We start from the raw sequence: 12,388 nt of genomic DNA on the forward strand, positions 1-12,388 counted from the left end.
CGCGTCCATCCGGGGCGGGGATGCTGCGGGGCCGGCCCGGCCACGGCTCCTCCTTCCCGGCGCTTTCCCCGTGGAAGTTGCTCGTGGTAGAAAGAAGCAGTGCGTTATCGGCCTTACGGCGTGCCCCAGGCGGCTGGTGCGACCCTGGGGTGCTCGGCACAAGCGTTGCAGGGTGTGGGATGCGGACAGCTTGCCTTGAGCCTAGTGTTCTTTGGGGTGAAATCTCAGTGTGCTTCTAAGCCTGATCAGCGAGAAAGGAGGTTCATTCTCGTCAGTGGCACAGGCAGCAGATCCCGTAGTCAGGGACATCCTGGAACTAACAGGCTTTAAGGGTATAGTAAATAAAGGTGTGGAGAAGACAAGGCTATGAAGGAATTCATTAATGTGTATAAATATCTCCAAGGCAATTTCTGAGGGCATGGTGTCAGACTATTCAGTGGTGCCCAGTGACAAGACCAGGAGCAGTGGTCATAAACTAAAACATAACAAGTTCCACACCAGCAGGAGGAAGAGCTTGCCATGGAGGGGCAGAGCACTGGAATATCCCCCTCTGGAAGCGCCCCAAATCGACCTGGATGTATTCCTGTGTCACCTGGTGACCCAGTCTGGGCAGGGGGGTTGGACTGGATAAGATCCAGAGATCCCTACTAGCCTCAGCCACTCTGTGGTTTTGTATTAGTAGAACAAAAAGAATTTAGCATCCCCAACTCAAGGACGTTTGGGAACTAACAAGCTTTAATCTGATGGTATTATCGTATGGTAATACCAGTGCTTGAGGTATTATTAATTACTGATTGAGAAAAACACCCAAATCCAAGCAGATGCTGTAATGAATGAGAATTGTTATGGAGTTATACAACTTATATAAGTTATACAACAACTTATAAGTTGTTGGTTATAGAGTTGTAATGTTTAGTTAAAATCAGTTCAAGAGTTATAATGCTGTTTATTAATTACCTAAAGGCAGTTTTTGTCCACTCTGTATCCCTTACCCCAAGACCCCACTTACCTGTTTCCGTCGCCTTTCCGTCAGGTCAAGCCGTTGCTGCTCCCTGGCATCACTGCTCTCCATTTCTGCTGCTGCTCTCCCTGCCTGCACCCAGCCTGTCCCACTGGCTTGTTCCCTGCTTGATCCTCTTCCTACTTCCTGCTGACAACCGGCCTGTCAGTCAGGCTGCTGCTGCCACCCTTATGGAAATTAAAAGAGCCCAGCTGCATGATGGGACCGTATCGACACCAAAAGCTCCTGGCCGAAACAAGCCAACTCAGAATTTAAATCTGCCAAAGACAGCACTGGACTGACCACACCCAAGGGTATTTGTGCCGAGGGTATTCATAGACAAGCTCTTCTATCTCACCATAACTTAAAAGTACTTAAAGAGCGAGACACCCCTGGACTCTAGGAGCCAACAAGTTCTTTGGAACCCCTGTGAGGCGAGAACTCCCAGTCAGCAGCGCACGTAGCAAAGTGGATTTCACCTTCTTCTCAGTGGTGTGGACAAAAGGGAGCAGTGGCGGCGTAGGCCACTCCTCGAGACCCCTGGTTATTACTAAAGGCATTTAGGGGAGGAAACTGTGTCTCCTGCCATTTTTAACAGATGCCTCATAATTCTTCAGCACATACCAACTGCTGGATAGGTACATTTTAACAAAAATAAAACAGCACAGTCGATAAATCGCTTCTACTGGAAACATCTTGACTACAGGAAAAAACATACCTGTGATTTTCCTGAGAAGAGATACATCACAGCTTGGCGTTTGTGGTCTTGGTAATGTGGTCCTGAACACCCAATAAATTTAAGAGGTGCAGTTTTTCACTCCCACCATTAACAGGCCCATGCATGGACACTGTTTCTCCTTTATGCATTTGTCCTGGGTTGAAGTATATTCTATCACCATCTTCATGAACTGTTGAAACCAGGTGAGGCAGTGCTCCCTGCCTCCTCCACTCTGGCTTATCTTCTGTTAATGGGCCATCAGCACCTTTGCTACACAGCTCACAGATAACCCCCTCCTGGACTACCTCCTGTTAATGGGCCCATCAGGCCTTATCACATGACTCACCATCCCATTGTGGGATGCTCCGCCCAGAGGGAGAAACCAAGCATTCCAGCCTGGATATAAGCTGAGACTCTGAACACCAGAGGGGCGCTTACCCACTGGATTCCCAGAGGACCCGAGCTACCAGACCTTTCTACAGGATCACTGCTTCAGGAAGACCACCTCATCTGGACTGCTTCCATCACTACGCTCAGGTTGTATTCTGACTCTGTCAGTGGTCTTTTGTATTATTGCATCGATTTTATTTTACTTTCTTTCCTTTTTTTTCCTATTAAATTGTATCTCTGACTTGGAGCCTCTCATTTGTTTTGCCTTCAAACTACTACATTTTTTGGCGCCCAACGTGGGGCACAAGACACTGAGAAAAGTCAGAATTACAATTTTGTATTGAAGAAGACACCTGTTCGCTATGATGCTCAACATGCTTACATGTGTCTTATATCTATCTCTCTATATTTTTCCACAACTGGGGTACTATCTGCCAGTCTTAATGCTCCTGCGTAGACCAGGGTATGGTACTAAAATTGCTTTAGTGGTCTATTATGTCCATTGCTTGATAAACTCCGAGGCAATGAACATTATTCAGAATATACACCCACTTTTGTTTTCTTGTTCTGGTCTAGGATGCTACATCTGGGGCCTCAACAATCTCACCCAGCCCCTGTGGGGAGGGGTGAAGAATGATTTTTTCCAGCTTTTCAGGCATGACACAGCAGTTTTTGAAAATATGGAATACCCTCTGGATGCCAAGGACAGCATGATGTTGTTGTTAGTCCTGCTTTGTCTTCTCTGCACGGCCCGCACCATGCTTAGAATCAAAACACTACATGGTGTGATACAGCGTGTTCTGAAGGAAGAGGAAGAGGGAAAAAGAAGCAGAGCAACAGCATCAGTGTCTACACAGAGTGTCACAGAGGTGAAAGGAACCAAAAGTGAGGCAACAGTGTCCACATCTACGCAGACTGTCACAGAGGAGAAAGGGACTAAGGGTGCCATCAGCATCTCCACACAAACCATCACCGAACCGGAACAGCCTAAACCAGTAGCAGTTGCCCCCGTTCAGAAGAAGAAATCAAGGACCAAATCAGTCCGCATAGTGACTGATGAGGGTGCAGCAAGACCTTCACAATCAGCAGAAGAGACAGAGCCAGAAATCGTCACTCGCTCTCTGTCTCTAGGTGAGCTGCGTGACCTGCGAAGGGAATTCACCCGCCAGACCAACGAGTCCATCCTGACCTGGCTGCTCCGCATCTGGGACGCTGCAGCCAATGACACCATTCTAGATGGAAGTGAGGCCAGGCAACTGGGATTGTTGTCCCGGGATGTGGTCATTGACCAGGGGATTGGGAAAAGCCAAGAACCTCTCAGCCTCTGGCAGCGACTGCTAACAAGTGTGAAGGATAGATACCTTTGTAAAGAAGACCTCCAAGTGCACCAAGGAAAATGGAACACAATAGAACAAGGTATCCGATGCCTGAGGGAATTGGCTGTGTTGAAAATCATTTTTTCAGAAGATGAGAGATTTCCTAAAAACCCAGATGGTGTCCAGTGCACATCACGGATGTGGTTGAGATTTGCACGGCTTGGACCCGAGATGTACTCACGTTACCTGGCAACACTGCAATGGAGAGAAGGTGAAGACAGGGTAGGTGTCTTGGCTAATAAACTAAGAATTTACGAGGACACTGTCACTGCTCCAGTTCGTACCCATGTCTCGTCTGTGGAAACAAGACTGGCTGAGCAAGTCCGGAACTTGATTGAAGAAGGCCATCAAAAACTGAAAAAAGAACTTAAGGAAGAAATTTACCATATCCAGCCAGAGCCAATGAGAGTCTCTGCCATTAGGAGCAGGCGCTCCCCAGCCAGGGAGAGAGGATACACACCACGAGGTAACCTCTGGTCTTTTCTTCGGGAGCATGGAGAAGACATGAGGAAGTGGGATGGAAAACCCACCTCCTCCTTAGCAGCCCGGGTACGTGAACTAAAAAGAGAAACACCTACCACAAAGAGCCCATCTAGAATCAATGTTGCTCCGGTCTCTCGTGCACAGAACTCCAGACGGTACAGGAATGACGATATAACTGATCCTCTTGAAGGAACCTCAGAAAAATATTTACAAGAAGAGAGCAATGTATGCCATGACCAAGAATAAGGGGGCCCTGCCTCTAGCCAGGTAGAGAAAAGGGACAATCAGATCTACTGGACTGTGTGGATCCGATGGCCTGGAACATCTGACCCACAAAGATATACGGCTCTGGTTGATACCGGTGCTCAGTGTACTCTGATGCCATCAAGGTACGTGGGAGCAGAACCCATTTCCATTTCTGGGGTGACAGGAGGATCCCAGGAGCTGACTGTACTGGAAGCTGAAGTAAGTCTAACTGGGAAAGAATGGCAGAAACACCCCATTGTGACTGGTCCAGAGGCCCCATGCATTTTAGGCATAGACTATCTCAGAAATGGGTATTTCAAAGACCCAAGAGGATACCGCTGGGTTTTTGGCATAGCTGCTCTAGAGACAGAAGGCATCAGACAACTGAGTACCTTGCCTGGACTCTCAGACGACCCCTCTGCTGTGGGACTACTGAAAGTTGAAGAACAACAGGTGCCTATCGCCCAAGCAACAGTGCATCGTAGGCAATATCGCACCGACAGAGACTCTGTGGTCCCCATCCATAAGATGATTCGTGAGCTGGAGAGCCAAGGGGTGGTAGGCAAGGCTCGTTCACCCTTTAATAGCCCTATATGGCCCGTGCGTAAGTCCAGCGGAGAATGGAGACTGACAGTGGATTACCGTGGCCTGAATGAAGTCACACCACCACTGAGTGCTGCCGTACCAGACATGTTGGAGCTTCAGTATGAGCTGGAATCCAAGGCAGCAAAATGGTATGCGACTATTGATATTGCAAATGCCTTTTTCTCCATTCCTCTGGCAGCAGAATGCAGGCCTCAGTTTGCCTTCACCTGGAGGGGCGTGCAGTACACCTGGAACCGACTGCCCCAGAGGTGGAAGCACAGTCCCACCATTTGCCATGGACTGATCCAGGCTGCACTGGAAAAGGGTGAGGCTCCAGAACACCTGCAATACATTGACGACATTATCGTGTAGGGAAACACTGCAACAGAAGTCTTTGAGAAGGGAAAGAAGATCATTCAGATTCTCCTGAAGGCCGGCTTCGCCATCAAGAGGAGCAAAGTCAAGGGACCTGCTCGAGAAATCCAGTTTCTGGGAGTGAAGTGGCAAGATGGACGGCGTCAAATTCCCACTAAAGTCATCAATAAGATCACTGCAATGTCTCCACCGACCAACAAGAAGGAAACACAAGCTTTCCTAGGTGCCATAGGCTTCTAGAGGATGCACATTCCCGAGTATAGCCAAATCGTGAGCCCTCTCTACCTGGTTACCCGCAAGAAGAACGATTTCCACTGGGGCCCAGAACAGCAGCAAGCTTTCGCCCAGATCAAGCAGGAAATCGCTCATGCGGTAGCCCTTGGCCCAGTCAGGACGGGATCAGAGGTGAAGAATGTGCTTTACTCTGCAGCCGGGAGCCATGGTCTGTCATGGAGCCTTTGGCAGAAGGTGCCGGGTGAGACTCAGGGACGACCACTGGGATTCTAGAGCCGAAGCTACAGAGGATCCGAAGCCAACTACACTCCCACAGAGAAGGAGATCTTGGCCGCCTACGAAAGAGTCCAAGCTGCCTCAGAGGTGATTGGTACTGAAGCACAGCTGCTTCTGGCACCTCGACTACCGGTGCTGGGGTGGATGTTCAAGCGAAAAGTTCCTACCACACATCACGCCACCAACACCACGTGGAGCAAATAGATCGCCCTGATCACGCAGCGCGCCCGTATTAGAAACCTGAATCGCCCTGGGATTCTGGAAATTATAACTAACTGGCCTGAAGGTGAGACCTTTGGATTATCCTCTGAAGAAGAGGAGGAGCAAGTGACACGGGCCGAGGAAGCCCCACCATATAACGAGCTACCAGAGAGTGAGAGACGATATGCCCTTTTCACCGACGGTTCCTGCCGAATTGTAGGTGCTAACCGGAAATGGAAAGCTGCTGTATAGAGCCCCACACGACGAGTTGCACAAGCTACCGAGGAAGAAGGTAGATCGAGTCAGGTCGCAGAGCTTAAAGCTGTCCAGCTGGCTTTGGATATTGCTGAACGAGAGAAGTGGCCAAGGCTCTATCTCTACACTGACTCATGGATGGTAGCTAATGCTCTGTAGAAATGGCTGGACCGCTGGAGAAAGGCCAACTGGCAGCGCAGAGGAAAACCCATCTGGGCTGCTGAGATTTGGCAGGACATCGCCACCCGAGTAGAAAGGCTGACCGTAAAGGTTCGACACGTGGATGCGCACGTACCCAAGAGTCGGGCTAATGAAGAACATCATAACAACGAGCAAGTGGATCGAGCTGCCAAGGTGAAAGTATCTCAGGTTGATCTAGACTGGCAGCACAAAGGAGAATTATTCCTAGCTCGTTGGGCTCATGATGCCTCTGGTCATCAAGGGAGAGATGCAACATATCGATGGGCTCGTGACCGAGGGGTGGACATTACTATGGACAGCATCTCCCAGGCTATCCATGACTGCGAGACCTGTGCTGCGATCAAACAGGCCAAGCGAGTGAAGCCTCTGTGGTATGGCGGACGATGGTCAAAGTATAGGTATGGGGAAGCCTGGCAAATTGACTACATCACCCTTCCCCAAACCCGCCAAGGCAAGCGCTACGTGCTCACCATGGTGGAAGCAACCACTGGATGGCTGGAGACCTACTCTGTGCCTCATGCTACTGCCCGGAACACCATCTTGGGCCTGAAAAAGCAGGTCCTGTGGAGACATGGCACCCCTGAGAGAATTGAGTCAGACAACGAGACTCATTTCAAGAATGGCCTCATAAGCACTTGGGCCAGAGAACACGGAATCGAATGGATATACCATATCCCATACCATGCACCAGCTGCTGGGAAGGTGGAACGCTGCAATGGACTGCTTAAAACTACCCTTAAAGCACTTGGTGGAGGGACCTTCAAAAATTGGGAACTGAACTTAGCGAAGGCCACCTAGATGGTCAATACCCGAGAGTCCATCAATCGAGCTGGTCCTGCCCAGTCTGAATCCTTGCATACAGTGGATGGAGATAGGGTCCCTGTGGTACACATGAGAGGTATGTTAGGAAAGACTGTTTGGATTAATCCCACCTCGGGCAAGGGCAAACCCATCCGTGGGGTTATCTTTGCACAAAGACCTGGTTACACTTGGTGGGTGATGCAAAAGGATGGGGACACCCACTGTGTACCACAAGGAGACCTTATTTTAAGTGAGAACTGTGTGTAGGATTTCATTATATATATATATGTGTGTGTGTGTAGTTTAAGGAAAGTATTGATTTGGGATGATGTAGATGGTAATAGAATAAGGGGTGGATAATGTCCTGGGTTGAAGTATATTCTATCACCATCTTCATGAACTGTTGAAACCAGGTGAGGCAGTGCTCCCTGCCTCCTCCACTCTGGCTTATCTTCTGTTAATGGGCCATCAGCACCTTTGCTACACAGCTCACAGATAACCCCCTCCTGGACTACCTCCTGTTAATGGGCCCATCAGGCCTTATCACATGACTCACCATCCCATTGTGGGATGCTCCGCCCAGAGGGAGAAACCAAGCATTCCAGCCTGGATATAAGCTGAGACTCTGAACACCAGAGGGGCGCTTACCCACTGGATTCCCAGAGGACCCGAGCTACCAGACCTTTCTACAGGATCACTGCTTCAGGAAGACCACCTCATCTGGACTGCTTCCATCACTACGCTCAGGTTGTATTCTGACTCTGTCAGTGGTCTTTTGTATTATTGCATCGATTTTATTTTACTTTCTTTCCTTTTTTTTCCTATTAAATTGTATCTCTGACTTGGAGCCTCTCATTTGTTTTGCCTTCAAACTACTACAGCATTTTAGACTGTCTTACCTGTGGACTGTAAACCACCAGTGCCATTCATGTCAAAATGCCTCATTTGAAATCCCTATTGTGGTCTAATTGGATTTTCAGTGCTTGGACACTTAACTGCAATTAAAATCACTGGAAGCTAGTTCTCATTATCAATTAGCCATCCTCATTATCAGTTATCCAGTCAGGCCTTTGAAAGCCGTACTTGACATTTTTCTGCACCTTTGGATGGCTACTTTCCTTAAAAATTTCACTCCTGGACTTATATTTCCTGTTGTCTTCACTTAGAAGAAGAAAAGGCACAAAGCTGAAGAAAGAACAAGAACAGTTAAAGCACCTTCCCTGTTTGGTCCCTCAGGACACTCCTGTTGCAGTGCTTCAGAATTATTCAAGAAATCCAGTGAAAATGAGATAAATTATAGTGTGCTTCTTTCTGTGCTGTTTTCACCTCATTTCCCATTGTGTTTAATGATGCATAGCACTGGTCACATCCTATTCTGCAAAAAACCTGTTTTTCATCTTATTTGCAATTAAATCATATCTGTGGGATTTTACTGGGTTACAGGGAGCTCCTGGGCTGAAATTAAGGGGAACTGTGGAACAGGGAAATTGTAATCCTCCAATAACTCACATGAAGGCGTTCCCTATGTTGGCATAACTTGTATGAGGTACTGAGCAAAACCCAAAACCCACTAAAAAGGCCACTACAACTTTTTCAGTTTAACTTCAGAAGAATATGTCATTTGGGCACTTATAAAACACCTAGAAGCAGGCCCAAGAAGATGAATCAGATAACAGTACAGTTTACTCAGGATAAAAAACAAAAACAAAAACCAAAACCAAAACAAACAAAAAAAGCAGTGGATTCATAACCCCATATCTGGATATCCTAAATGGATATTCTGTATTGAGACATGTCTTCCCATCTCCATCTTTAATGCACGCTCAGCTGTAAAGGACATTTTGTTTCCTCACTTCAGGCATGGTAGGGATGGTAGGCAAGACCCTGGCAAAGAACAGAGAAGTTCTTGGTTAAACACTAATTTCAGTCATGAACTCCTTGATGGTTTTTTTTTTTTTTTGCACACCTTCAGTTTTCCCCTTACCAAAACCAACTAAGCTGACAGAGAAAGCTCAAAAAACACCCTTTGATTGAGCATATCACCTTCAAAATACCACCTCCAAGCAGACTCAAAAATCACATAATCAAGTGGAACAGAGAACAAGTCTGGTTTATGCCAGCCTGCAGCTGCTCTCTATTGTGTTACTGTAGTTTTGTGGGACTGGAGCCTCATCATTGTAGTTCCAGATAAGGCTAACAAGATCCATCTCTGATTGTAGAAGCTTTATTTTGAGAACACAGGGTCCTGCTAAGTTTGTAGCAATCACATTTCATGTCTGTGGAAACAAAATGTGCAGAGTTTTTAAAACCAAGTTGAATAAATCGTGGGAAATTACTCCTTCCCTGCTCCAGTGAATGGTTCCATGCTTCCTGCAGCCGTGACTTTGTTTAGGATTCTTTGTGACAATAATGTTTACCATTTACTGGCTGCACAGATAGGGTGCACAAATTTCAGAAAATGCCAACTAATTTGTTTGTGAAATCCGTTGTTTTTCCTGCCATAAGGAGCAAGTAAAACAGATGGAGAATATTTATTTCAAGGTGTATGTTTAATTAAAGCAACCGAGGTCATCATGGCTTCTTCATCTCATCAAGAACTGAATTCACAATAGAAAAGCCTCTTAACTCCTCCAGGATTTTTTTTTTTTTTTAAAGAATCCAATTGGTGGTGAGAAGACTAAACAATCTGTTCAGCAGCACAGTACATCCCAGCCCAACAGGATGTTCACTAGGGAAGGGCATCATTCAGCAACACTTCTGGTCTTTAGGATGGAGCTGAACCTTGAGGAGTAACCTGATGCTTTTCATCTGTGATGCAAGACAGATTTAGTTTACCTGAAAAAATGCAGAAGCTTTTCAGATAATCACAGTTATGTGTCATAAGTGTTCATAAGTTTTCATCCTCCCACTCTGATTCCAGCACTGCAGATACCTGTTTTTGAAAGCCATGAATTCCTGAGATGTAGCATGCCAGGGTGTTAACATCCTCAATGTGGCTTTGAATCAGAACAGCAAAAACATTCTCACTGCTTTCTTTTGCAAAAGGATTTATTCAAATAAATACTTCTTGGTTTATACATCTAATCAAAACACTAAAAAAAAAAAAAAAAGAAAAGTATACAAATCTACAAGTATCAGCAACAAATACCTATATTAAGAGAAGACTTTTACAATGCCAGTTAGTGAAAACTAAACTCTATTAATGCATTTGTAATATGCAATTGTGAAATGCCAGTGAAAATTGAATCCTTTAAAGTGATCATAAACTGAAGGAGATGAATATGCACACAGGCACAAGCAGTGCATGTGAAGCCATCTCCTGGTTTTCATAAGGAGAGTTTTCAGATTTTTCGGTACAGAGGGGTAGAGGCGTTTGAATATGTAGTGGCTTTTTGGTGTGGGGGGATCTTTTAAATTTCTTTTGGGGGAAGGGTGTGTTGTTGTTCTTTGCTGTTTGTGGGTTTTTTTGGTTTTTGTTTGGTTGGGGTTTTTTAAGTCTTATTTTGTTTCTGACTATCCTATTCTGTTACAATTAATTTGCAGCAAATTTAAATAATTCCACCAAGTTAAAACTGTTTTTCCTGTACAGGCAGTTGATAAGTAATCTCTCTGTCCCCATCTTAACTTTGTTTTATTTTCCTCACCTGTCCTTCCTGTGGAAGTGATAGAGCACTTGGGGGCCAGCAAAGGTCAACCCACCACATAAATCAGTCTCAGTCCTAATCTCACTTAGAACTCTTATTTAATTAGCAATTGGCAGTTTTTCTATTTGCATTCAATATTTTCTTCCTTGTTGCAGTGCTTGTTTTCCCCAATGGTTTGCCCCTGATCTCCCTGTGAGTTCATCAAGATCGGTTCTGTCCCAGGTTTGTTCCCTCCTTCACCTGTCGATCAATGATTGATTCCTTCCCCCTGTTCCAGAAAGTTCTGCGCTCCTTGACGCCCTGTTGACTCCTTGGCTTTGTACCCTCCTTTTGTATCCCCTCATTGATCATAATCTTGAAAGTCACTCCCTATGATCCTCCCCCTCCTGGATGGTTATTGGTTACTGTACTGTACCTACCCCTTGTTCCACCCTGCTTAAAATGACCCTGTTTTTCCCCATGATCATTGCTTTCTTTCCCTGGATCTTTCAGCTGCAATAAACCTGTAGCTGGAACCTCACACTGAGAGCCTCCTCCTTCTCTTTCACCTGATCCTGGATGTGATTCACTCCGTTAGCTTGGGGTTGGCAATCCTGGAAGTCCATGCCTTGGCAGCTCCCCTCTCCTGGCAGAGTTCCACCCAGACTTAGCCAGGGCTTCAGACATGTGAGGGAAAATACGTCACTTCGTAGCACATCTTTTACTATTATTCACAGCATTGCTGTCCTTTGTGACTGACAGGATGCATAAAAAAGAGTTTAATTGAAAAGTTTTGCAGAACAGAAGTTGTAGAAAAACGTTTTCACTTAAAATGTACTCACAAGTAAGTGGTTTCAAGAAAGGAATTGGTAAAGGTTAATTGCTAGCTGATAAAAACGTGAGCAGGAAGGCAAAATGAGCCTGGTCACTCTCTAAAAGTTGCACAGGCATTAGTATATTATAATCACTGTAGCATGTTAAAAAAAATGGATTAAATCTTTGCATTTGGAAATAGACAACTATTAACTCATTAAACAGAACTTGTAACAGTGCTCACGAAGGCTGGGTCATTTATCAATAGCACAGATGTGCCATGTTTAGATGAAAGAAATCCAACAGAAAACAGATTGTAAATTGCCAAAATATTTAATTTTTTTCAAGTGCATTCCAGTAACTCTAAAACAATTAAGCGAACCTGAAAAAAATTTTGAATGTCTTTTGTTACGTTTTGTGTGGATTGCTCCTGAAGTAAATGCTGACTTGGATTTCTGGTGCTTCATATTTAGTAGTATTTCAGACTGTCCAAGCCGCAAAGTTTGATGTAAGTTAGAAGATGACAGTGACCTGTAACATTCAGGGAGGTAACAGAGCTGCTCCATGGATTTGCAGTTGTGAAAATGTATTTTCATACATGCATCACATCCAGTTATTCCATGATGAGGTGAGTCTCTGAGAAGAACCTGTAGTTGACTTTTGTCTCCCTCTGGAACAGCAAAATGAATCATCAAGGTAAAATATTACATCCCTTGAAAGAAAATTATTATCTCCATTATTTTCTGTTCCAGTGCCATTAGAGAATGAATGTACATGTTTTTGTCAGTGAAATGTATTTTTATGAAAAGAA

This window comes from Chamaea fasciata, unplaced genomic scaffold, assembly GCF_029207755.1.
Source record: "Chamaea fasciata isolate MVZ Bird 193981 ecotype frontalis unplaced genomic scaffold, bChaFas1.0.hap1 SCAF_4, whole genome shotgun sequence".
In the NCBI taxonomy this organism is placed as follows: domain Eukaryota; kingdom Metazoa; phylum Chordata; class Aves; order Passeriformes; family Sylviidae; genus Chamaea; species Chamaea fasciata.